At 43.5% G+C, this 21,694-nt stretch overlaps 3 pseudogenes; 1 reads left to right on the top strand and 2 right to left on the bottom strand.

The window, feature by feature from the left end:
• Positions 1-941: 941 nt before the first annotated feature.
• LOC136543783 (disease resistance protein RPM1-like) lies at positions 942-7,857 on the bottom strand (annotated as a pseudogene).
• LOC136542893 (protein FAR1-RELATED SEQUENCE 5-like) lies at positions 4,661-7,097 on the bottom strand (annotated as a pseudogene).
• Positions 7,858-19,242: 11,385 nt separating the features above from the next.
• On the top strand, positions 19,243-20,896 carry LOC136543782 (protein FAR1-RELATED SEQUENCE 5-like; annotated as a pseudogene).
• Positions 20,897-21,694: the final 798 nt, after the last annotated feature.

Below are 21,694 nucleotides of genomic sequence, written 5' to 3'. Positions count from 1 at the left end.
TCGAGTGCCGGACAGAGGGCACTCGGCAAAGAAATTTTTTTAAAAAAAAATTCAAACTTTACCGAGTGCCGGACAGACGACACTCGGCAAAGGAATTTTTTTATAAAAAATTCAAACTTTGCTGAGTGCCGGACAGATGACACTCGGCAAAGAAATTAAAAAAAATCAAACTTTGCCGAGTGTCGGGCAGAGGGCACTCGGCAAAGAAATTAAAAAAATTCAAACTTTGCCGAGTGCCGGACAGGGGCACTCGGCAAAGAATTTTTTTAAAAAAAAATAAAAAATCTTTGCCGAGTGCATGAAGGTTGGCACTCGGCAAAGAAATTTTATAAAAAAAAATAAAAACTCTTTGCCAAGTACCTAAAGGGTTGGCACTCGACAAAGAATTTTTAAAAAAAATAAAAAATCTTTGCTGAGTGCCTGCCCGGTTGGCACTCGGCAAAGTGACCGTCAACGGGACCGGCGCCGTGACGGTTGCTTTTCTTTGCCGAGTGCCCGATAAAAGACACTCGGCAAAGAGGGCTTTGCCGATCAATTTTTTGTTGTGTGTTCTTTGCCGAGTGTCGCACTCGGCAAAGGCTTTGTCGAGTGCAATCTGGCCTTTGCCGAGTGCCTCAGACACTCGGCAAAGAACCTGAATCCAGTAGTGTAGGGAGGGTCCGAGCGTCCATATGTATCTCTTATGACCACCTAGGACATCGTTAAGGCGTGTTGTATTGAACTTTTTCTGTATCTTGATACAAAGATACGCAAACTTTTTGTGTGATCGAGAAAAGAAAAATAAAACCTTGTCATCAGTTACTAAGAAATTCGAGCCAAGTGATAGTTTTTCTATAACTATGAAGTCAAAGGCAAACGTGACAAAGAAGATGATCTGCAGCTTACAGGTAACAGGTTGTTCTTATTGCTAATCAAGATAGACTAGGAAGTAGGAACCTCCTTCACCTATTTCTTTCTACAAATCTAATAAGCCTCAAAAACCTTGGCGCCTGATAAAAATCTGAACTGGCCGGATTGTGATACTCAGCATCACTATTATGTTCCTTCAGCTTACCCACAAACTCTGATGGCATGCCAAACAATTCCATGTTTTGGATATGCTTGAGGTTCTCCATTCCTAGAGGTGTTTCAGTCAGTTCAGTGCAATGGCCAAGCGCCAGATCACGTAGGTCCATAAGGCATCCTTGTTGAAACGCTATGTGACTAAGGTTAGGCAAGTCCTCCAAAGTGAGTTTCCGCAGTGTAGGAAAACTACCTTCGGTGAAGATCATGTCTTTGTCATGGTATGCACCGATGAGGCTGAAATTTACCAGCCTAGGAAGGGCAGCGGAGCACGAGTGAGCCTTGCGCAATTTGGCAACCACACAACCTTAACTGCACGAGGCTAGTGAGGGAGCAGATCCATGGTGGCAGCTTCCCTCTTGCCAATCTGCCAGTGAGAGCCAGTTTTTGTAGTTTCAATGGTGGTCGAGAAATTGATTCGAGATCCAGTACTGCGTCAACTCCAGGTTTAATTGCGACCCCCAAGCGCAGAAGGAAGCTCATTCTAGAGATTGACGATGACAAGTCAGCGGCAAAGCTTGCATCAATGACAGATATCTCCAAGCTCCTCATCTGCTCTAGCTTTGCTAACGATCGAACCATCTTCTTATCAGCTTCGACATACTTGAGTGTCTGCAGGCTGGCCAGGTTTTCTAGCCCGTCAGGAACCCCAACTGCCGTGCCAGGATACGGCTTCAAGAAATCACTTGTCTCACGCTTTAAAACTATCAGGTGGCGCAGGTTCTTCAGTTGTGCTATGCTGCTTGGTAGCCTTTGGAACATGGAAAACTTGGAATCCAAAATTTGTAGATTCTGCAACTTTCCCAGATCCTTTGGAATCTCCTCAATGAGAGTGTCTCGGACACCAAGATATCGCAGGTTGTGAAGATTGGTCACTGAGCTGGGTAACTTATTCATCTCGACGAACCAGAGGTTTAGCACAGTCAAGAGCCTGAAGCGAGATAGGAACGAAGCATTCAGCTCTGACCCAAACGCATTGAAGGAGCGAAGCATGGGCACCTGCTGAACATGCCGAGAGTCCACATCTTCGCATCTGTCTGATGCGAGATGTCGGATTCTGACGTCGTGATCGTCCGTTGTTATCTTCTTGCACTTTGCAAACTGAAAGAAGCCTTCCTCTTCTTTGGACCTGTGGATAATCAACTCCCTGATAAGGTCATGAATGAGGCACCGCTTGGCACGGCCAAACTCGTTCCTGGCAACGGGCTACATCAGGCTGCGTTGGACCAGCTGGTCCAAGTAGTGATCTGAGACATCCTCTGCTGTACACTGGCCTGGTTTATCCTGGACGCAGCCCTGCGCAACCCACTTCCTGATGAGTATCTTGCGCTTGATCCACAAGTCCTCGGGGTAAACGCTGCAGCTCAGGAAGCATTTCTTGAGGTGGTGTGGCAGGTCATCGATGCTCAGGCTTAGTATGCTCGCCGCTTCCCCTATCCCGAAGCTTCTCCTGTCCCACACGAGGCTGTCACGGACATTCCTCCACGCGAACTCTGTCCTGTCCTTGAGCGCGAGGAGGTTGCCTACGGAGACGATCGCCAGAGGCAGGCCGCGGCATCGCTCCAGCATATTGGTTGCAAGCTCGGTAAGGTGCTTCGGGCACGTCCTGCCGACACCTCTCTAAATGCCACGTTGCAGAACAAGGTCCAGGCCTCATGCCCAAAGTTTTAAATAGCGCGCTATAGCAGACGCTATAGCGCTATTTAGCGGATCTGGAAGACCAATGCTAAGCTACCAGGATTTTAACGCTAAACGATTTTTCCTGCTATTAGCTGCTAATAGTGCGCTAATTCCGCTAAATTGTGGTTCATTTAGGGCCGCTATTTGGCCTGGGCTTTCATTTCCACCTTTGTATGAACTTTGAACTCACGTATGTCCCTATGTGATGTATAATGTATCATTTATGAACTATGAACTTTGATGTAATGTGTTAGTAAGACTTTGAACTATCTGTCCCTATTGGTATTTGTAATGTTTTCATCTTCTATATCTTTATTATGTGTAAAATTACATGATGTTTGACATATTTTTTGTCCAGACGCTAAATGACTTAGCCCGCTATTTAGCTCGCTATAGCCTTTCTTAGCCTTTTAGAGAGGCTGCCGCTAAGAGGCTTAGCCCGCTATTTAAAACATTGCTCATGCCTCGGCAGAGACTCCAGCACCATGATCCTCTCAGTTGCCGCGGCCTTGGCCACGTCTCCGCTGCGCGTGGTGATGACGACCCGGCTCCCGATCTCATCGTCCAGGAACGCATGGCGGAGCTTGTCCCACAGGTGGGAGTCCCAGACGTCGTCCAGCACCACAAGGTACCTCTTGTTTCCCAGATGGCCACGCACGGCCGCCACGAGCGACCTGTAGTCCGTGTCCCCATTGCTCCCGCCGGGTCCGTGCGCACCGCGCGCGCCGGCGTCGCGGTGCAGCTCTTTTAGGATCTTGTTGAGGAGATCGTCCATGGTGAAGCCCTGAGAGACGGACACCCACGCGGCGCAATCGAACTGGCTTGTTGCCACTTGTTTGAACACGCGCGTGGCGAGGGTGGTCTTGCCGACGCCGCCCATCCCCAGCACGGCAACCAGGGTCCGCCGTGGCTCCGACTGAGTCCTCGACCAACCACCCCAGCAGCAGCGTCTCGTGCGCGGAGAAGCCGACGACTTCCTCTTTCTCCACGAAGTGCGAACTTGCCGCCAGAATCTGCCTGGTCATGGAGACGGCGGGAGGCGCGGGGCCGTCGGCGGGGCGGATCCCGAACTGCTCCTTGGCGGCGGACAGGCGGGAAAGCTTGTCCCGTGCCTTGCGCAGCCGCTTCAAGAGGGCGAACCAGGCCCTGACGTGGACCCAGTCCCGTGCGCGGACGTGGCCGGAGAGGTAGCACCACTCCTCCGCTACGTCCTCCAGCTCGAAGGCAGCGTCGCGGACCTGCTTGACCCACGCAGCGGCGAGGGCGTCCGTGCCGTGGCAGGAGTCGGCGAACCGGAGGAAGGCGCGGAGGAGATCGAGGTCCCGAGCGGCAGCGGAGATTTCAGAGCCGATGCCCAACAGGGGTGCGAGGCCGACGGCGGAGCTGGATTCAGCGACTTAGCTTGTCGGTCACAAGTCACAACGTAACTTAGCTGCCGTCCCGCATAAATCAAGAGTGACAATGATTGCAGTGACCCAGCGCACAACTTAGCCTTTTTTTTTCTCAACTGCGAAGACAGACCTTCGCAACAATAATAGTAGGAATTAATCAATCAGTGATATACTTCCCAGCTGCTGTTAGTGCTAACAAATATAGCACAAGAAAAAAAGAGCATGTGCATAACACTAAATCATTCAAATATATTAGGCTTCAATTGACAAGCAAGTCACTGAGTACTGATTATCCAAATATTAGCCTTGGACTGACAAACAAGTCACTGGAGCAATTCAATTATGCTATTGCTTGGTGCTTCCTAACAGTAGCAGCAAGACATGGCTAATCAAGTGCTTAAAAGCAACCATGAACTACTTACATTTGTATTGATTGGCATTGTGACATACTACACAAAATGCTATAGTTATCCCACAAAATACTATAGTCAACAATGTCCAAAATACTATCTAACTAGCTTTAGAAGCTAGAACAGATCTGGAAGCTCCACATTTGTCAAAGTTGGAGCTGTTATGAGCTAGGTAAAATTCCCAATAACAGCGTACTCTTGAAGCTCAACTTCTTTGTTGTTGCCATCATGTTCCAGTTCTACTTGAGGCTCTATATCACCTTTTTTCTTTTGCTGCTGCCAATGAAGCACATATAATTAGTTTAGGATAACAGCAACATATAGAGATTGATCTAAAAAAGCAACATACAGAGATGTCAACTACTTAGTTTACAGATTGCAGTACATATAGAAATATTAAAATTGTAGCTGCAACACACCTTTGTTGTCTTCTTTGTTGCCACAGAAGATTTAGTCGACTTGCGCCTCACCTTGTGTAACTTATCGATCCAAGTTCTCTTTCGCCTTGAGTTTTTGGACTGAATGTCCTTTTTCTTCAATTGTGCAGCACTAAGCAAGTCATCTCTTTATTGCACATTTGGCTCAACATTTTCTTGGTCATTGCATGATTTTTCATTCATGACACTAGAAGAAACATTTAGTTTTTCCTCCAGCTGTGTACCAAGGCAATCCAATGCATTGTGTAATGGCAAACAACATTCTGGAGAGCTAGCTGCTTTATATGCCAAATTCAAAAATTTATAAGACAAACACTTGTAATTGAGTTGAGCTTCATGTCTTGGATTTTCTAAAACTCTTCTTCCTTGCCTATCTTGTATACTTCCATTGCGTGCTTCTCTAGTCCATCTCTTTAAAACATAATGAGTTGGCAATATTTTTACATTCATTAAATCAAGATCTTTCAAGTCATGTGCACACAATATTCCTGTCCTATTGAACATTCCACAACTACATGAAGCTGTTTGGTTGAAAGGATCACCTGTCACTATCCGCTCTTCCTCAAAACTTATATCACCACTTAAATTACCAATAGAAACACCATATATGTTATATCCATCCAACAGCCAAGAGCATGCAGCCATGGATCTTTCATATTCACTCTAGAAAGCTTCAAATATAACAGGAGTGTACACTTTGCTTGCTTGCACCAACATAGGTGTGCACATTCGCATTCTTGGTATCTTTTTCCTTGCTTCAAATTTAGATTTCAATTTCTTATCTCTTTTTTCTTCCACTGTTCTCTCAAAGTACTTCAAAAATCTAACAATATCAAAATCTGATTTCAAATGGTTCTTCAATGAATTATTGAAGCTCTCACTTAGTTGTGTACTTCTCACCCCAAACTAAAGACATCTCTCATGTAACATTCAGCCCACTTTTCTCTCACCTTGTAGATACTATCTAACCAAGTTTGCTTACGCACTTTAGATCACATATTGTCAAATGCTTCTTGAAATTCTGCCTTGTCCTCATAGCCATACATACAAGCACTAAAATCAGAGAGAATATGAGATTCTTCATCTTCCTCTTCACCCTTATCTTCATCCTCATCTTCGCCCTTTGCTGCAGACAAATGTTTGACAGCATTCTACATTATGTGAAAGGTGCACAAACCATGGTACGACTCTGTGAACACATTTTTTATAGCCTTTCCCATAGCTGCATCTTGATCTATATAAATAGTTTTAGGCTGTTTTCCATTATGTGCAGCTACAAAAGTCTCGAAGAGCCATGTAAAAGAGTCTTCTATTTCATCAAAGAGTATTGCAGCACCAAAAATAGTGGTTTCTCTGAACTGGTTGAGCCCAAGAAAAACACCAAATGGCCTATACTCTTTGTTTGTGCCAAATGTAGTGTCAAATGTCACCACGTCACCAAAATGTGCATAGTCAAGGATCATTTTTGCATCAGCCCAGAATATGTTGGTTATATGCTCCTCACAATCAAGCTGCAAAGCATATTGGAATGATGGGTTCTCGGAGATTTTGTCATGAAAATACTTCAGCATACTACCAGCCTGCCCAAAAGCCAACTCCCTCTGTCGTTTGCTTTGCAAATAATTTTTGCGATCATGACAAGTGTAGCTGAGGTTAAGCTGTCCACCAACTTGACGACTAGCCAACTCATGTGCACCTTTTGGCCTAATTCTATCAATTTCAAATGCTTGTAAGTCTGAAATTTTTCTTTGCGATGCCATCAAGTGGCGAGTTTCTGGTAAGTGAAGGAGGTGATTGTGTTCAAGCACAACATCAGTGACTTCATAATTATCTTCCCCTCGATCTAATGTGAGAGTCATTCGAGCTTTGCAATCAGTTCTTGTTTCAGCTCTAAAACACTTTGTCACATGGTCTGTTAGTCCTTTCCTTCGATGGCCCTCATTGGAACAAACATATCTGCATGAAGTCACCTTACGATCATAGCTACTCACATTTGTATACCTTTTCCTCACATCAAAGCCCATACGACCACCATATGCCACCCAGTATTGCTAAGCCTCCTTTGGATTTCTAAACCTAAAACCAACTTTTGGTGTCTCCTGGATAAATTATGCCATTCCTTTCCACAGCACTCGCAATTGCACAAAAGTTGTGTTCTCGAATCCAAACATTAACTAATTTTGTAACCCAAACAATACCATAACAGTGTGTACGAAAATATTAACTGCATATAAAACTATAGCAGATGATAATCCTATCACTAAATCGAACAATTTAACCTAAAATTGGTTCCCTGAATCTAAAATTCATAAGCATTGTTCGACTGAAATTTAATTTGTGAAAGTCATCGAAATAAGAGAAGCTTACTGAAAAGGCCGACCTCTAAACCCTCCTCCACGATGGCGCCCAAGCAGCAGCACGAGTTCGACCTTCTCCTCGGCGGGGGCGGCACGGCACTGGAGAGCTCCTCCACGAGTGTCGACCTACTCGGGCTCGGGGCAGCACGACGCGGGAGGGCAACGAGGCGTGTCGTGATGGCTAGGCTAGGGCGGCGCCTGAGGTTCGCCGCGGCATGGCACAGCACACGAGAGCTACGATGGCAGGAGAGCGGAGCCGCGCGGCCGCGGGAAAACGTGTCCGTCCGCGCGCTTTGCCGAGGAGGCTCCCGCGTGCTCCTAAAAAAGTAGTCTTTAGGCCTGGATCACCTGCGAGCATTGTCAGCCCTTGGATTCACATTGAATGGCAGATACAAGGAGGTATGTTACGTTGTGACTTGGAGAAGCTAAGTCACTGAATCCGGCCCCCGCCGACGGCGGCACCGCGGGACAGTGCCACGACGAGTTTAGCGGCGAGGGATATGGCTATGGCCTCCGCCATTTCTGCCAACCAGTCAATGACTTGTCGCAGCGGGGGCCACGGAGAGGGAGAGAAAGAGGCCCCGTCCATTCGGATGGTACGGTTCTGGAGGAATTTGGATGGTTTGCAAGAATTTTGGACGAATTTGTGAGAGAAAAACACTGTTTCGGATGAAAAAAATGGATCAAACCGGATTTAAGGGTGAAAGGTCCTTGTGTGGTTTTGGTAATTGAGTGACAACCTAAGTGGACTAATTATGTTTATGTGAGATACACAGGTGATTAGTCCACAGATACATGTGTGTGAGCAGCATATGCCATGAAAGTGAAAATGGCTTGGAGATGTTGCAAAGCTCACACATGCGAAGATGAAGGAGCTCATTGCACATGAGACATGACATTGAGTCATGTGATCAAGGTGGAGAAGATCAAGATGGGACTTGGCTTAATGAACCGGTTGCAAGCGTGAAGGGCAAGTCGAAGGCTTTGGAGCGATGGACCGCGTGGCGGTGAAGCTTGAGCAAGACTTGGCGCCGATGGACGAAGGCAACAGTGAAAACCAAGTAAAGTCAAGTCGATGAACCAATATGATCACGTGATGATATGAAGTGGATCATATCATTGTTGATCGTGTTGGTGCATGTGTTGCATCAACATTGGAGGAGATGAAATGGAATGCGCAAGGCAAAGGTATAACCTAGGGCATTTCATTTCACCGGTCATAGGTGTGTAGAGAAGTTTATGACCGGGTTTAGGATAGATGGCCGTACTATCAAGAGGGGCAAACTTGTTTGCATATCGGTCATCTAGTGCCACTCGAGTGATCTAACTTTGCATCGTCGCTAGGATTGAGTGGCGTGGCAAGTTGAGTGGCTAATCCTTTGAAAAATGATTGTGAAAATGCTAACACACATACACATGATGGTGTACACTTGGTGGTGTTGGCACATTTGCAAAGGAGAAGAAGTTGGTGATGAAAACGAGTAAGTCACGCTGGTTACAGAGTGACCGGACGCGTCCGGTATGGTGACCGGACATGTCCGGTATTTCGTGGCGTACTCAGCGATCGGACGCGTTCGGTCGCCACATCGGACGCGTCTGGTGTGAGTCAGAGTAAGCAGTGTTCGGCAGTGCAGTCGATCAGACACTGGCAGTGTCCGGTCCAGTGTGACCGAATGCGTCCAGTCATCTGTGGGCGCTTACTGGACTCGACCAGACGCTGAGGCTCAGTGTCCGGTCAGTTTCTAACAGACGCGTCTGGTCGGCCCTGGAGGCTTACTGGACTTGACCGGACTCAGTGGCTGAGCGTCCAGTCATTTTGTGCTGAGCGTCCGGTCATCGTGTCAGAGAGCCATTGGAGGCAATGGTCGGACACGTGGCAGTCTGGCAGCTACCGGACACGTCCGGTATAGCGACCGGACATGTTCGGTATGCACGGTTGGTGCGTCCGGTGCAGCGTCCAATCGGCCCGAAAAACGCCCAGTGAAGGGGTAACGGCTCTATTTGTTCGTGGGGTTATAAATATAAGTCATGGTCGGCCTTGGACCGGTAGGAGAGCACACTAGAGCCTTGGTGGCTTGTGTAGTAGTGCTTGGGAGCCCTCCATCTCACACATACTTGATAGTGATAATCCAATTGTGTGAGTGAGCGATTCTAGTGCGATTGCATCGTGAGGTTGCATCGAGTGGCACTAGGTGATCGAGTTGCAAGCCGGTGGTGCTTGTTACTCTTGGAGGTTGCCACCTCCTAGATGGCTTGGTGGTGGTCTCTGTCAAAGCCCGCAAGAAGCTTGTGTGGCGCTCCGAAGAAGTGCTTGTGAGGGGCACTTGTGCTCACCCCGCGGGAGTCGCGAAGAGCAACTTTAGTAAAGCGTGTCATTGAGCTACCCTCACTCAAGGGGTAGGTTCTTATGGCACCCGACGTGCGGGCTTGGCGGGTGATGCCAATTAGCCGCCGAACCACCAAGTGAGCGGTCGACACAACGGGGACTAGCGTGTTGGCAAACACGTGAACCTCGAGAGAAAAATCATCGTGTCAACCTTGTTCTTCCCGTTGGTTTGCATCCCCATTACACAAGCTTGTGATTACTTTTATATACATTAAGCTTGTGTTGTTGTTTTTATAATTAGTTAGCTTGTGTAGCTTGCTAGTTACCTTCTTGCTTGTGTAGCATACAAGTAGCTCCCTTGCGTGACTAATTTGGTTTGTGTAACCTTGTTAGTCACATTGCTTAGTTTGTATAGCTAAGTAATTGCGCTCTCTAATTTGGCATTGGTTGCCTTGTTATTGAGCATTGCTAGTAAGCTTAGGTGGCTTTGTGCTTTTGCTTACTAGCTTGTGTAGGAGCTCCCTTGTTGCTTAAAGTACTAGCGGCATAGGTTTGTGTGACCTTGCTTCTAGAATTGGTTAGGTGAGCTCTAACTAGCCCGGCACCTTTGTTGCTTAATTAGTATCTTTGGAAGGTGCTAGAGAACATAGATAGAGGGGTGTAGTCTTGGCTAGACTGATCGTCTTAATTCCGCACTTGTTTCGGTTAGCCGACGTAATTAATTTTAGAAAAGACTATTCACCCCCCTCTAGTCCGCCATCTCGACCCTTCAAGTGGTATCAAAGCCCAGTCTCTCATTTGTGGTCTTCACCGACCCGAGAGGATGGCGTCTAATGGGATAGATGTTTGTGAGGCACACATTTTTTATGGCACAAACTTTGCACTTTGGAAAAATCACATGCTTGATCATTTTCGTGCAAAGGGGCCTAAATTTTGGTGGGTTGTCACTAGTGGTCTCACCCATGTCTTGGATCATAGAACTCTAACCAAAGCTCAAAGAGTCCTCTATGAATTTGATGCATATGCTTGTTGTTTTCTATTGGATGCTTTACATTTTGATTTGATGAAGCAAGTAAACTACAAGGGGACCGCTTGTGAGATATTGGAGTCCATCAAGGAAACTTTCGGTGATTCCTCCACATGGAATGATGGCAAATTCAAGAAGGAGGATGAGCCCAAGAAGGAGGTGCATGAGTGTGTTGAGCATAATCATAATTTGGTGATTTTGAAAGATTGCAACACCTCATGGTCAAGTGATGATGATAATCGATCTACTACAAGTACACTTGACAAGGTTAATGATGATGCCACAAGTGTTGTAAGTGATGATGCTACCCCATGCACACTTGATGGTGATAATGGTTCATGCTCAAGCCATGATGAAAATGCTACTACAAGCTCTCCACCTACATCACCACATTGCTTCATGTCACGAGGTGACACCAAGGTAACAAATGAAAATGTGGTTGATCATGTTGATTCATATGATGAGCTTGTTAGTAGACTTGCTAGCATGACCATGTCTTTAGAAAATGAGAAAGCTAAAACATTGAACTTAAAAAATGAAAACTCATTTCTAAAGAACTCTTGTGAAGAACATAAGAAATTACTTGATGCTTATAAATCTTCACTTGATGAGCTAAAATTGAATCATGAGACACTACTTGCATCTCATGATGAATTATTAGAACAATATGCTTCTCTCATTAAAGTGTTTACAAAGAAACTAAAAAATAATGAGAGCTCATCACATGGATCAAATGATAAATCACATATTATTGCTAACCCTTGTGATGTAGGCAAGAAGCATATATCCACCTCTTGTGATGATTTATTAGATATGCCATGCTCTTCACATATAGATGCTTGTTCTACTTCCATGTCTTATGAGACTAACATTTTGAAGGAGAACATTAAGCTCAAAAGTGAAGTGAAGAAATTGAGCAACAAGTTAGAGAGGTGCTACAACTCTCAAGTCACCTTTGAGCATATGTTGAAGACTCAAAGAAACTTTGGTGACAAGAGTGGAGTCAGCTTCATGACTAGCAAAGTCAATCATCAAAAAAGCCACAATGACATAGGTGGCATTGGCTTCAACAAGAGCAAGATCAAGGGCAAAAGACGGGGCAAGAGAAGATATGAAAGAGAAATGAAGAAGCAAGAACAAGAGAAGCTCTCTCATTTCATGTGCTTCAAGTGCCATGAAGTAGGACATCTTGCAAATAGTTGCCTAAATGAAGAAAATCTCAAGTTGAAGAAAGAAGAAGAGAGGCTAAAACATGTCAAGTACTTCAAGTGCCGCACTTGGGGTCATCTTACCTCAATGTGCCCAACCAAGCAATTGGTGAAGCAACAAGTGAAGCCTCAACCAAAGCCACAAGTTGAGCAAGAGAAGATACCCCAAGTTCAAATCAAGATCATCCATGAAGATGGTGGTGATTTAATAATAAAGAAGAAGAAAACAAGAAGGGGTGGAAAGGCAAGGCATCTAATGCAAACTCAAGATGCCAAGATGATGAGCAAGAATGAAGATGAGAATGAAGATTATGCTCACATAAAGTGCTTCAAGTGTAGAAATATGGGACACTTTGCCTCTAAGTGTCCTGCCAAGCTTGAGAAGAAGGCTCAAGCAATCCATAAGAGGCAAGGCAATGAGAAGCACCACATGAGCAAAGAAGAGAAGGCTCAAGGAAAAAGAAAGTGCTACTCATGCCAGGAAAGGGGACACATGGCACATTCATGTCCCCTAGGTGACATTTCTAAGCCTATTTCAATTGTTGATAATAATGTGCTTAGAAAGGATGGTAATGGTACCTCTATAGTTGCTATTGCAAAATATCTCGCTATTCATACTAAGGCTATGCCTAAGTATGTTGCTCCTAACTTGAGAGGACCCAAACTTGTTTGGGTACCATCAAAAAGTGGATGATTGATTGTAGGTACCATCGGCATTGGAGACTTGATTCAATTGATCTCACATTGTTCATCATATGTTGAAACAAGTTATGAAGCTTAGTGCACATCCTAACCCAATGCCAAGAGAAAATTGAGTGAAGTCTAAGTGCTATCAATATACAAGTGCTATAATTCAAGTTGTTGGTGATTCATTGGATATTATTTGATGGCTTGCAAATATTTGAGTTGAAGCTTGCTAGTTGGATGATCATGAGCTAACCAAGGTATATCTCTTGTTGATCATTTCATTTGGGTGCATATGAGTTGATTGAATTGGATAAAATATGCAATGTTGCTTGCTATAAATCGATTGAATGGATAATTGCTTAGTAATCAAGTTTGGATTGATTTGTGTTGGATAAGTTTATAAGATGACATTTAGTAAGAGGTTTGAATGGATATATGTCTTACGGAAGTATTCAAACAAGTTAGTGTCAAGTTTGATTCACATTTGATGAAGTATAACTCAATTGTTGAAATCTGTCCTATATTGCAAAATCTGAGCTAGCTATGATCTTAGCCACGTTTGAGAAATCAAAACTTATTGGATTGGCATGAAAATTGGTGTACATGCTCTAGACTTATGTTATAAGATGCTGTAAAAGTTTCATGAGAATTGGATAAGAAATTCTTCGGTTTTGGAGTGGTTCTTGTCAGCTATAGTGCAGCAGTTTTCAGCATGTAGCAGTGGTGGAAGAATTGAAATGTGGCAGCAATCTAGAAGTCAAATGAAGCTCAAATTTTTACAGCTGCTAGATAACTTAGTAAAGAACATCTCCACCAAATTTTGTGGTATTTGGATTTATACTTTGGGAGATATGCTTATTTCTTTGAAGGGTACAAAATCTGTCAGAAAAGTGACAAATGTTGGATTGATCTAGAGTCACTTTGATTGAAAGGTCCTCAAGTTGGAAACATGTTTACAAGTGTTTGAGGTACCTAAGTTTAGTTTTGAGATGATCTAGAAGCATGACAAGATATGAGTACAAGGCTATTTTGATTGTGGAGTGTATTTTGCACATATTTGGTACTCAAATTGGAAGATCAAGATCAAACTCAAGATGAAGTTGAAAGTTAAGTTCTAGTGACTATTGAAAATCATTTGGTAAAAAGAAAAGAACTCAAACAAGAAGAAATAAAAGGACTTAAAGAAGGAATCAAGGTTACTCATCAAGTTAAGTCCATCACTTGGATCAATCAATCAAGTTATTTCAAGTGAGTGTCAACAATGGTTCTTGGAGAGAGGTCACTTCTCCCTAGTGTAAGGGCTTGTCGCCTATGTGTAGGTGAACCAAGTGTGGTACTTGGAAGGCTAACACGGAAGTGGTGATCCGAGGAACATTTGAGATGCTTAGTTGAAGCAATCAAAAGGGTTGATCAAGAAAAGCAAGCAACACCCAAAAGAGAGCTAGTCATAATATTTCAAGTGGTATTCTCAAACTGATGCTCTCATGCAAGCAAAGATCAAAAGATAAAGCAAGTCAACCACAACAAGAAAATGCACTTGATCATAAGTGGTATTCAATTCATATGGGTGAAGAATGAAATTCAACATGGTATCTATTGGTCTTCACCAAGCTTATAATTGGACTTCATATTGCTATTAGAGTAATGAATTAGAATCTATGTGACTATCCTCTACTCCAACATAACAAAGGTATCATTGTAATATGCATGATCATTTCATCCCTTACTAGTATGCGGTTAGTGCATATAGTATATGCTTCATAGGATCATGCATAACAAATGAAATGTTTAAATTCATAGCCTACCACTATTATTTGAATGATTACTTGATCTAGTGGTTAGTATATGAATTTGTTCATGAGCTAGTGATCCCAAGTACTTGATCTAATTTAGATTGCTAACAAGTGACAAGTACAACATTGGCAAGATAACCCTTGCAAGAGGTGTGAAGAAGCTTGTCATTGGTTCAAATCAGACTTGAAAGCTTAGGCAAATCAATTTAGTTCAAGTCAACCATAGAAGCTCATGATAGTGATAAGAGTACAAGCACAAGACAACAATGCAAATGGATATCTAGTTTGTTTGTTTCAAATGGTATCTAGACTCAAGTATTTCATCAAGATTTCATAAGTGATGTCTAGATCAACTCACAAGTGATATCCTATAAGTGGTACTCATGAAGATAGCAAATGTTCAAGAAATGGTCTTTATTGATAAATCAAACAAGTGGTTCCATACTAGAAGATTCTTTCAAATGGTATTCACTTCCTACAAGTGGTATCTATACATAGTATCAATCATGCAAGACGATGGTTCCACAAGTGATCCTCAACTTTAAGTGATCATCAAATAAAGAATGCATCCCTCAACTACAAATGCTCAAGTGTATCAAATGGATGACCCATGCTATCACATAGGGGGAGATATACCACAAATTGCTATCAAGATCAAAGATCCTACATGTGGTATTTCAAGAAGCCCTACACAAGATACAAGTGGTATAAGTTACAAGTGGTATCTACAAGTAGAGTCATTCCAACAATCAAGTGATGTCCATAAAAAATGCAAGATTCAAGCCTCAACCATCTACCCCAAATGTATACCTTTGCATCAATAAGAAGCACACCTTTTATGGAAATTGATGACAAAGGGGGAAAGATTGTACAAAGATATGAAAGCCTCTATAAGGGGGAGAGATAAATTGTGCAATGGGAGAGATAAGATATGAAAGCTTAGGAGGTTGGGCATGAATATTAACAAAGAGGGAGCAACATTGGAGAAAAGAGATGGATCATAATTTCTTGGATAAGAGAAGCACACAAGTAGAGGGAGCAAGCTCATGAACTTAGATTGATTGCATTTGAAATGTGCATATTCATGTGCCTGCTTGCATTGCATAAGCTTTCAAATTCAATATGCATGCTTGTGTGGTGTATGCTAGTTGTAGAACTCGAATGATGATTTGATAACTAGCATGCATAGGATGATAGCTAGACACTTGGTATGTTTTTCAAGTAATGCTAGTACCTTGGTTTTAATGTTGATCTCACAAGGTATCTAGTGCTTTTATTTCCAAGTGATATCTAGCTAACCATGGTGCTAAGGATGAACTTAAAGGTGCAACTCCAATTGGTACACGCTTCAAAGGTTTATTCTATACATCTTAGCATCATCCGGTAGTAATTACTCTCCCACATTTTTAATCTATGCATATGTGCGACCTTCAAATCAAACACTCTAGCACATATATAGGGGGAGCTAATACTACCATTTTAGGTTTGTAGTACTTGTCCAAAATCATTTTCACATGGTAAAATTGCTTGGGCAAGCAACATGAATCCAAACGAGCTTAATTTCCATATCTTTGTAGAGTTGTCATCAATTACCAAAAAGGGGGAGATTGAAAGGTCCTTGTGTGGTTTTGGTAATTGAGTGACAACCTAGGTGGACTAATTGTGTTTATGTGAGATACATAGGTGATTAGTCCACAGATACATGTGTGTGAGCAACATATGCCATGAAGGTAAAAATGGCTTAGAGATGTTGCAAAGCTCACACATGTGAAGATGAAGGAGCTCATTGCACATGAGACATGACATTAAGTCATGTGATCAAGGTGGAGAAGATCAAGACAGGACTTGGCTTGATGGACCGGTTGCAAGCGTAAAGGGCAAGTCGAAGGCTTTGGAGCGATGGACCACGTGGCGGTGAAGCTTGAGCAAGACTTGGCGTCGATGGACGAAGGCAACAGTGAAAAGCAAGTAAAGTCAAGATCGATGAACCAATATGATCACGTGATGATATGAAGTGGATCATATCATTGTTGATCATGTTGGTGCATGTGTTGCATCAACATTGGAGGAGATGGAATGGAATGCGCAAGGCAAAGGTATAACCTAGGGCATTTCATTTCACCGGTCATAGGTGTGTAGAGAAGTTTATGATCGGGTTTAGGATAGATGGCCGTACTATCAAGAGGGGCAAACTTGTTTGCATATCGGTCATCTAGTGCCACTCGAGTAATCTAACTTTACATCGTCGCTAGGATTGGGTGGCGTGGCAAGTTGGAGTGGCTAATCCTTTGAAAAATGATTGTGAAAATGCTAACACAAATACACATGATGGTGTACACTTGGTGGTGTTGGCATATTTGCAAAGGAGAAGAAGTTGGTGATGAAAACGAGTAAGTCGCACTGGTTACAGAGTGACTAGACGTGTCTGGTATGGTGACCGGACACATCCGGTATTTGGCGACGTACTTAGCGATCGGACGCGTCCGATCACCACACCGGACGCGTCCGGTGTGAGTCAGAGTAAGCAGTGTTTGGCAGTGCAGTCGATCAGACGCTGGCAGCGTCCGGTCTGATGTGACCAAACGTGTCTGGTCGTCCATGGGTGCTTACTGGACTTGACCGGACGCTGAGGCTCAGCGTCCGGTCAGTTTCTAACAGACACGTCCGGTCGGCCCTAGAGGCTTACTGGACTCGACCGGACTCAGCGGCTGAGCGTCCGATCGTTTCGTGCTGAGCGTCCGGTCATCGCATCAGAGAGCCATTGGAGGCAACGGTCGGACACGTGGCGGTCTGGCAGCTACCGGACACATCCGATATAACGACCGGACACGTCTGGTATGCACGGTCGGTGCGTCCGGTGCAGCGTCCGGTGCTGCGTCCGATCAGCCCGAAAAACGCCCAGTGAAGGGGTAATGGCTCTATTTGTTCGTGGGGTTATAAATAGAAGCCATGGTCAGCCTTGGACCAGTAGGAGAGCACACTAGAGCCTTGGTGGCTTGTGTAGTAGTGCTTGGGAGCCCTCCATCTCACACATACTTGATAGTGATCATTTGATTGTGTGAGTGAGCGATTCTAGTGCGATTGCATCATGAGGTTGCATCGAGTGGCACTAGGTGATCGAGTTGCAAGCCGGTGGTGCTTGTTACTCTTGGAGGTTGCCACCTCCTAGACAGCTTGGTGGTGGTCTCCGTCGAAGCCCGCAAGAAGCTTGTACGGTGCTCTGGAGAAGTGCTTGTGAGGGGGCAATTGTGCTCGCCCCGTGGGAGTCGCAAAGAGCAACTTTAGTAAAGCGTGTCATTGAGCTACCCTCATTCAAGGGGTAGGTTCTTGTGGCACCCGACGTACGGGCTTGGTGGGTGATGCTAATGAGCCGCCGAACCACCAAGTGAGCGGTCGACACAACAGGAACTAGCGTGTTGGCAAACATGTGAACCTCGAAAGAAAAATCATCGTGTCAACCTTGTTCTTCCCGTTGGTTTGCATCCTCGTTACACAAGCTTACGATTACTTTTATATACATTGAGCTTGTGTTATTGCTTTTATAATTAGTTAGCTTGTGTAGCTTGCTAGTTACCTTCTTGCTTGTGTAGCATAGAAGTAGCTCCCTTGCGTGGCTAATTTGGTTTGTGTAACCTTGTTAGTCACATTGCTTAGTTTGTATAGCTAAGTAATTGCGCTCTCTAATTTGGCATTGGTTGCCTTGTTATTGAGCATTGCTAGTAAGCTTAGGTGGCTTTGTGCTTTTGCTTACTAGCTTGTGTAGGAGCTCCCTTGTTGCTTAAAGTACTAGCGGCATAGGTTTGTGTGACCTTGCTTCTAGAATTGGTTAGGTGAGCTCTAACTAGCCCGGCACCTTTGTTGCTTAATTAGTATCTTTGGAAGGTGCTAGAGAACATAGATAGAGGGGTGTAGTCTTGGCTAGACAGATCGTCTTAATTCTGCACTTGTTTCGGTTAGTCGACGCAATTAATTTTAGAAAAGACTATTCACCCCCCTTTAGTCCGCCATCTCGACCCTTCAAAGGGCACGCGAACGGGGCCAGAGCCGGGAGCCCAGGAAGGTGCAAGTTGCGATTGGGACACCAAACGGCACGCTCGAGCACATTATTTTTTTTTCTGAAGGCGAGAGGGCTTATATTAAATTTGGACACAAGACATCCTTAAATTATACGTGGAAAAAATCTGAAATAAAATATGAGTTTTGCTATATTTCTGTCGACAGATTTTGTGGCTTTTTATCGGTCAAATTCTAGACCGTTGATTTTGTTTTAAGATCTGTGCTGCTATTTGGGCATACACCAGCGCGAATGGGTCCGCAAAGTAGCATCCGAAACGCGCAAACCCTTTTTTCGAAATCTCCCACCGAGCGTTCTTTCCCCAATCCTCTCCGCATCGGGCTCATCGCGGTTTCGCTTGCGCCGCGCGTAGGCGGGAACGAGATCGTCTGCAGTTGGCCACATAACTTCTCTCTATGGTTGCTGAACATTTGGCCTCTCATTTGTATCTAACGGTGATAAGGAGAATATGCGCTGTCCCTAGGGATGAAAACGGTATGGATATTTTTCGACCGTATTCGAAACCGAATCCATTTAGAGGGGTTGAGATCTATCCGTATCCGAGTCCGGATGTCTAACATCCGATACCGTATCCGTATCCGAATACTCAAATCGCATATTTATGATGTCGATATCCAATCATATCATATCCGACATAGTTGACACTCTCCGTATTCGAATCCGAATCCGGACAGAAATATGAAAACAAATGTAATATCGGTGATATCTGTCCGTATCTGATCCGTTTTCATCCCTAGCTGTCCCTCAGCTCGCTGGGCTTCGGCCCAATACCAGCACAGCCCTTCACGTATGACAGAGCAGCGGTATTTTGGTTCTAGCGTGACTACTCGACACTTTGGCGCCGGGGCTACGTTTTTGGCGCGAGAGTGGAAAGGGTGGGCGCCGGGATCGGAGTTCTACTGCTATGGTGCTCTCGATGGGTAAGCAGGTGGCCTTATGCACTCACGTCATCTCTTGATCTTCTTGCTCCGTACTTAAAGTGTTGTTCTAATTTGAATTTTTTTCCTCCGTCACTGGATTTTTCTGAAATTGATCGATTGAAGGAGATCTGATACGGAAGCTTGAAGGGAACATCAACTTGCTTGAATGAAAATAAAATTTGCATATTTAAGATGAAATAAAATAGGTGTGTAATGCCATGATTGTTTTTCTGTGGTCCAACTAATTTAGGAATAGATTGTAGTTGTTCAGTTCGCCGCGCTAATATCATGTCATCTTTATCTATTTTTTTGTAGGGAGGGTTTGTTTCCTAGTCTTTTACCTCAAGTTAGAATGGAGTTCAGCACTATAGATGAGCCTTGGATGTTTTGGATTAGCTATGGGGTCAGAAAGGCTTTGAGGTGAGGAAAATGCATACAAACAAAAGAAAGTTAGATGGAAAGGTTAGTTCCTGTAGGTATGTTTGTGCAAATGAGGGTTATAGAAAGCTAGATAAAAGAAATCATCTAACAAAGTGCCCAAGAGCTAAAACTAGAACCAACTGTCAAGTTCGCGCGGGACTTATAATGGACAAGAAAAAAGGAAATTATAAAGTGACTGATCTATTTTTGGAACATAATCATACCCCTTCAGCTGCCACAAACCTCACCTTTGATGGCGTCCCAAAGGAAAATTTCAGAGTTACAAGGTTTTAATATTGAGACGGCTGACGATGCAGGAATTAGGCCCAAAGCTGCTCATGAGTTGGCTTGCATCTAAGTTGGTGGCTCAGTTAATTTCAGTTACACTCTTCGAGACCACAAGAACTATTTACGGGTCAAGCGACAACGGGAGATGGCATATGGTCAAGCAGGAAGCATGCTTATGTATTTTTAGAGAAAAATTACCGAGAACCCATCATTTCAATATGCATTGTAGATGGACCGGAAAGAACAGATTGCAAACATATTCTAGGTTGATGCTAAAATGCTCACTGACTATGCATATTTTGGTGATGTTGTCAGTTTTGATACTACTTTTGGTACAAACAAGAAGAGTAGGCCTTTTGGCGTATTTGTTGGGTTCAACCATTTCAGGGAAACAGTGGTTTTTGGTGTTGTTCTCATGTACGATGAGATATTTGAATCTTTCAAGTGGCTATTTGAGACCTTCCTGAGAGCTCATAATGACAAGCAACCTAAAACAATATATACTGATCATGATTATGCAATGGGAAAAGCAGTTAAGGAAGTCTTTTTAGAAGCATGGCATGGTTTGTGCACTTTTCACATTATGCAGAATGCTGTCAAGCATCTAGCTGAACCAGATGATGAGGAATCAGGTGTATCTCCCAAACAGGAAGTAGAAGACAGCAATAAAGAACCAAGTACTCTCTCTGATTTTAGTGCGTGTATGTATGAATATGAAGATGAAGCAACATTTGAAGATGCATTTAACATCATGAGGTCAAAGGCAAAAAAAACAAACTTGGTTAGATAGTATATACAAGGTAAGAGAAAAATGAGCCGAATGTTATATGAAAGATGTGTTCATATTAGGGATGAGAAGTACACAACTCAGCGAGAGTCTAAATAGTGACCTGAAGTGACATTTTAAATCTTATTTTGATATAATCCGATTTCTTAAGCACTTTGAAAGGGTCGTGGAATATAAAAGAAAGAAAGAACTGCAATTTGAATTTGAATCAAGAAAAAAATTACCTAGAATCAAAATAATGATACCTATGTGTAAGGTCGAGATGACAACTAGAGGGGGGTGAATAGTCGTTACTAAATTCTAATCGCGTCGGGTAAGCGAAACAAGTGCGGAATTAAATGTATTGGTCTAGTCAAGACTATATTCCTCTATCTATGTTCTCTAGCATCTTGTAAAGATTCTAATTAAGGTACCGGGCATGTTAGAGCTCACTTAACCAATTCTAGAAGTAAGGTCACACAGACCTATGCCACTAGTACTTTAAGCAAATAAGAGAGCTCCTACACATGCTAGTAAGTAAAAGTGCAAAGCTAACTAAGCTCACTAGCAATGCTCAATAACAAGGCAATCAATGCCTAATTAGAGAGCGTAAATATTTAGCTATACAAACTAAGCAATGTGACTAACAAGGTTACATAAACCAAATTAGCCACGCAAGGGAGCTACTTATATGCTATATAAGCAAGAAGGTAACTAGTATGCTACACAAGTAAACTAATTACAAGAGCAACTACATAAGCATAATGTATATGAAAGTCATTACAAGCTTGTGTAACGAGGATGCAAACCAACAGGAAGAACAAAGTTGTCACGGTGATTTTTCTCT

This window comes from Miscanthus floridulus, chromosome 3 (genome assembly GCF_019320115.1).
Source record: "Miscanthus floridulus cultivar M001 chromosome 3, ASM1932011v1, whole genome shotgun sequence".
Taxonomy (NCBI): domain Eukaryota; kingdom Viridiplantae; phylum Streptophyta; class Magnoliopsida; order Poales; family Poaceae; genus Miscanthus; species Miscanthus floridulus.
Note: the sequence above shows the minus strand (reverse complement) of the source record. Positions and strands in the feature narration are given on the sequence as shown.